The following is a 6,454-nucleotide window of genomic DNA, read 5'->3' as shown; positions in this document are numbered from 1 at the left end:
GATGATGACGATGACACTGCTGATGATGACACTGATGATGACGATGACACTGCTGATGACGATGATGATGATGATGACGATGACACTGCTGATGATGACACTGATGACGATGACACTGCTGATAATGACACTGCTGATGATGATGACACTGCTGATGATGACACTGCTGATGACGATGACACTGCTGATGACGATGACACTGCTGATGATGATGATGACGATGACACTGCTGATGATGACACTGCTGATGATGACACTGCTGATGATGATGACACTGCTGATGATGATGACGATGACACTGCTGCTGCTGATGATGATGCCACTGCTGATGACGATGACACTGCTGATGATGATGACACTGCTGATGATGACACTGCTGACGACGATGATGATGATGATGACACTGCTGATGATGACAATGATGATGATGACACTGATGATGATGACGATGACACTGCTGATGATGACACTGATGATGATGATGACACTGATGATGATGACGATGACACTGCTGATGATGATGACACTGCTGATGATGCCACTGCTGACGATGATGACACTGCTGATGATGACGATGACACTGCTGATGACGATGACACTGCTGATGACGATGACACTGCTGATGATGATGATGACGATGACACTGCTGATGATGACACTGCTGATGATGATGACACTGCTGACGATGATGATGATGATGACACTGCTGATGACGATGACACTGCTGATGATGATGACGATGACACTGCTGCTGCTGCTGATAATGATGACACTGCTGATGACGATGACACTGCTGATGATGATGACACTGCTGATGATGACACTGCTGACGACGATGATGATGATGATGACACTGCTGATGATGACGACGATGATGACACTGCTGATGATGACAATGATGATGATGACACTGCTGATGATGACAATGATGATGATGACACTGATGATGATGACGATGACACTGCTGATGATGACACTGATGATGATGACGATGACACTGCTGATGATGATGACACTGCTGATGATGACACTGCTGATGATGACACTGATGATGATGACACTACTGATGACGATGACACTGCTGATGATGACACTGCTGATGATGATGACACTGCTGATGATGATGACACTGCTGATGATGACACTGATGATGATGATGATGACACTGATGATGATGACGATGACACTACTGATGATGATGATGATGACACTGATGACGATGACACTGCTGATGATGATGACACTGCTGATGATGACACTGATGATGATGACACTGATGATGATGACGATGACACTACTGATGATGATGATGATGACACTGATGACGATGACACTGCTGATGATGATGACACTGCTGATGATGATGACACTGCTGATGATGATGATGATGACACTGATGACGATGACACTGCTGATGACGATGATACTGCTGATGATGATGATGACACTGCTGCTGATGATGACACTGCTGATGATGACACTGATGATGATGACACTGCTGATGACGATGACACTGCTGATGATGACACTGCTGATGATGACGATGACACTGATGATGACACTGCTGATGATGATGACGATGACACTGCTGATGATGACACTGCTGATGATGACGATGACACTGCTGATGATGACACTGCTGATGACGATGACACTGATGATGACACTGCTGATGATGATGACGATGACACTGCTGATGATGACACTGCTGATGATGACGATGACACTGATGATGACACTGCTGATGATGATGACGATGACACTGCTGATGATGACACTGCTGATGATGACACTGCTGATGATGACACTGATGATGACACTGATGATGATGATGATGACGATGACACTGCTGATGATGACACTGCTGCTGATGATGACGATGACACTGCTGATGACGATGATGACGATGACGATGACACTGCTGATGATGACGATGACACTGCTGATGATGACACTGCTGATGATGACACTGATGACGATGACACTGCTGATGATGACACTGATGATGACGATGACACTGCTGATGATGACACTGCTGATGATGACACTGCTGATGATGACACTGATGACGATGATGACACTGCTGATGATGACACTGATGATGACACTGATGATGATGATGACACTGACGATGACACTGATGACGATGATGACACTGATGACGATGATGACACTGCTGATGACACTGACGATGATGACACATGATGATGACACTGACGATGATGACACTGCTGATGATGACACTGATGATGATGACACTGATGATGATGATGATGACACTGACGATGATGACACTGATGATGACACTGATGATGATGACACTGCTGATGATGACACTGATGACGATGACACTGATGATGATGACACTGCTGATGATAACAATGATGATGATGACGATGACACTGATGATGACACTGCTGATGATGATGACGATGACACTGCTGATGATGACACTGATGACGATGATGACACTGATGATGATGACACTGCTGATGATGATGACGATTGACACTGCTGATGATGACACTGCTCATGATGACACTGATGATGATGACACTGCTGATGACGATGACACTGATGATGACACTGCTGATGATGATGACGATGACACTGCTGATGATGACACTGCTGATGATGACGATGACACTGCTGATGATGACACTGATGACGATGATGACACTGATGATGATGACACTGCTGATGATGATGACGATGACACTGCTGATGATGACACTGCTGACGATGACACTGCTGATGATGACACTGATGATGATGATGACACTGATGATGATGACACTGATGATGACACTGATGATGACACTGATGATGACACTGATGACGATGATGACACTGACGATGATGACACTGATGATGACACTGCTGATGATGACACTGATGATGACACTGATGATGACACTGATGATGACACTGATGATGATGATGACACTGATGATGACACTGATGATGACACTGATGATGACACTGATGATGACACTGATGATGATGACACTGATGATGACACTGATGATGACACTGCTCATGATGACACTGATGATGACACTGATGATGACACTGATGATGACACTGATGATGATGATGACACTGATGATGACGATGATGACACTGACGATGATGATGACACTGATGATGACACTGATGATGACACTGATGATGACACTGATGATGATGACACTGATGATGACACTGATGATGACACTGATGATGACACTGATGATGACACTGATGATGATGACACTGATGATGACACTGATGATGACACTGATGATGACACTGATGACGACACTGATGATGATGACACTGACGATGATGATGACACTGATGATGACACTGATGATGACACTGATGATGACACTGATGATGACACTGATGATGATGACACTGATGATGATGACACTGATGATGACACTGATGATGACACTGATGATGACACTGATGATGATGACACTGATGATGATGACACTGATGATGACACTGATGATGACACTGATGATGACACTGATGATGACACTGATGACGACACTGATGATGATGACACTGACGATGATGATGACACTGATGATGACACTGATGATGACGATGATGACACTGATGATGACACTGACGATGATGATGACACTGATGATGATGACACTGATGATGACACTGATGATGACACTGCTCATGATGACACTGATGATGACACTGATGATGACACTGATGATGACACTGATGATGATGATGACACTGATGATGACGATGATGACACTGACGATGATGATGACACTGTTGATGACACTGATGATGACACTGATGATGACACTGATGATGACACTGATGATGACACTGATGATGACACTGATGACGATGACACTGCTCATGATGACACTGATGATGACACTGATGATGACACTGATGATGACACTGATGATGACACTGATGATGACACTGCTCATGATGACACTGCTCATGATGACACTGATGATGACACTGATGATGACACTGATGATGATGACACTGATGATGACACTGATGATGACACTGATGATGACACTGATGATGACACTGATGATGATGATGACACTGATGATGACACTGATGATGACACTGACGATGACACTGATGATGACACTGCTGATGATGACACTGATGAAGAGGATGACACTGCTGACGATGACACTGATGATGATGACACTGCTGACGATGATGACACTGATGATGACACTGATGATGACACTGATGATGACACTGATGATGACACTGCTCATGATGACACTGATGATGACACTGATGATGACACTGATGATGACACTGACGATGATGACACTGATGATGACACTGATGATGACACTGAGGATGACACTGCTCATGATGACACTGATGATGACACTGACGATGACACTGATGATGACACTGATGACGATGATGACACTGATGATGACACTGATGATGACACTGACGCTGACACCCCGCATCCAGACACGGCCGTGTCGCAGGTGCAGGGCCGCATGCTGGGGGTCGAGCCCGGCCCCCGTGGGGCCCTGCGCAGAGGCCCTGGTGGACGCCGCGTGCGCCCGGGTCGACTCGCTCGTCCACCCGGGAGTCGCCCGCGTCGCCCTCCTGCTCCAGCGCTGGGCGCCCGGCCTGCTGCTCCACCAGCTGCAGGCCGTCTACAACATCACAGCCCTCGGACCGCCGCCCACATTCAGCCCCAGTGGCCCCTAGGGAGGGACACCCACCATCCCCTCCCTCATCATCATCATCGTCCACCTCCTCATCATCCTCCTCCTCCTCCTCCCCGTGTCTCCCTCTCCCCGTGTCTCCCTCTCCTCCTCCTCCTCCACCTCCCCGTGTCTCCCTCTCTTCCTCCTCCTCCTCCCCGTGTCTCCCTCTCCCCGTGTCTCCCTCTCTTCCTCCTCCTCCTCCCCGTGTCTCCCTCTCCCCGTGTCTCCCTCTCTTCCTCCTCCTCCTCCCCGTGTCTCCCTCTCCTCCTCCTCCCCGTGTCTCCCTCTCCCCGTGTCTCCCTCTCCTCCTCCTCCTCCACCTCCCCGTGTCTCCCTCTCCTCCTCCTCCTCCTCCTCCTCGTGTCTCCCTCTCCCCGTGTCTCCCTCTCCTCCTCCTCCTCCCCGTGTCTCCCTCTCCTCCTCCTTCCCGTGTCTCCCTCCTCCCCGTGTCTCCCTCTCCTCCTCCTCCACCTCCCCGTGTCTCCCTCCTCCCCGTGTCTCCCTCTCCTCCTCCTCCACCTCCCCGTGTCTCCCTCTCCCCGTGTCTCCCTCTCCTCCTCCCTCCTTCCCGTGTCTCCCTCTCCCCGTGTCTCCCTCTCCCCGTGTCTCCCTCTCCTCCTCCTCCTCCTCCCCGTGTCTCCCTCTCCCCGTGTCTCCCTCTCCTCCTCCTCCTCCACCTCCCCGTGTCTCCCTCTCCTCCTCCTCCTCCTCCTCGTGTCTCCCTCTCCCCGTGTCTCCCTCTCCTCCTCCTCCTCCCCGTGTCTCCCTCTCCTCCTCCTTCCCGTGTCTCCCTCCTCCCCGTGTCTCCCTCTCCTCCTCCTCCTCCCCGTGTCTCCCTCCTCCCCGTGTCTCCCTCTCCTCCTCCTCCACCTCCCCGTGTCTCCCTCCTCCCCGTGTCTCCCTCTCCTCCTCCACCTCCCCGTGTCTCCCTCTCCCCGTGTCTCCCTCTCCTCCTCCTCCTTCCCGTGTCTCCCTCTCCCCGTGTCTCCCTCTCCCCGTGTCTCCCTCTCCTCCTCCTCCTCCTCCCCGTGTCTCCCTCTCCCCGTGTCTCCCTCTCCTCCTCCTCCTCCTCCCCGTGTCTCCCTCTCCCCGTGTCTCCCTCTCCTCCTCCTCCTCCTCTCCCCGTGTCTCCCTCTCCCCGTGTCTCCCTCTCCTCCTCCTCCTCCTCCCCGTGTCTCCCTCTCCCCGTGTCTCCTCCTCCTCCTCCCCGTGTCTCCCTCCTCCCCGTGTCTCCCTCTCCCCGTGTCTCCCTCTCCTCCTCCTCCCCGTGTCTCCCTCTCCCCGTGTCTCCCTCCTCCTCATCCTCATCGTGACGTCCTTCTAAATGATGATACTGCTGCTAATGCTGCTACTGATGATGCTGCTGCTACTGATGATGATGATGCTGCTACTGATGATGATGCTGCTACTGATGATGATGCTGCTGCTGATGACGCTGCTACTGATGATGCTGCTGCTACTGATGCTGCTGCTGCTACTGATGATGATGCTGCTGATGACGCTGCTACTGATGATGCTGCTCCTGATGATGATACTGCTACTGATGATGATGCTACTGATGATGATGATGATGCTGCTACTGATGATTATGCTGCTGATGATGATGATGCTGCTGCTGATGATGCTGCTACTGATGATGATGCTGCTGCTACTGATGATGATGCTGCTGCTACTGATGCTGCTGCTGCTGCTACTGATGATGATGCTGCTACTGATGATGATGATGCTGCTAC

At 50.2% G+C, this 6,454-nt stretch overlaps 1 long non-coding RNA gene across 1 annotated transcript; it reads right to left on the bottom strand.

The window, feature by feature from the left end:
* Nucleotides 1–4,952: 4,952 nt before the first annotated feature.
* Nucleotides 4,953–5,278, bottom strand: LOC142908323 (uncharacterized). Its single transcript, XR_012931686.1, has 3 exons — nt 5,193–5,278; nt 5,042–5,119; nt 4,953–5,007 (listed from the first exon to the last, which is right to left on the bottom strand). It is a non-coding gene; the product is annotated as an uncharacterized LOC142908323 (long non-coding RNA).
* Between the last annotated feature and the right edge of the window lie 1,176 nt (nt 5,279–6,454).

This window comes from Petromyzon marinus (assembly GCF_048934315.1).
Source record: "Petromyzon marinus isolate PM22_M1 ecotype Great Lakes invasive population chromosome 80 unlocalized genomic scaffold, UKy_Petmar_22M1.pri1.0 chr80_unloc.1, whole genome shotgun sequence".
NCBI lineage: Eukaryota > Metazoa > Chordata > Hyperoartia > Petromyzontiformes > Petromyzontidae > Petromyzon > Petromyzon marinus.
Note: the sequence above shows the minus strand (reverse complement) of the source record. Positions and strands in the feature narration are given on the sequence as shown.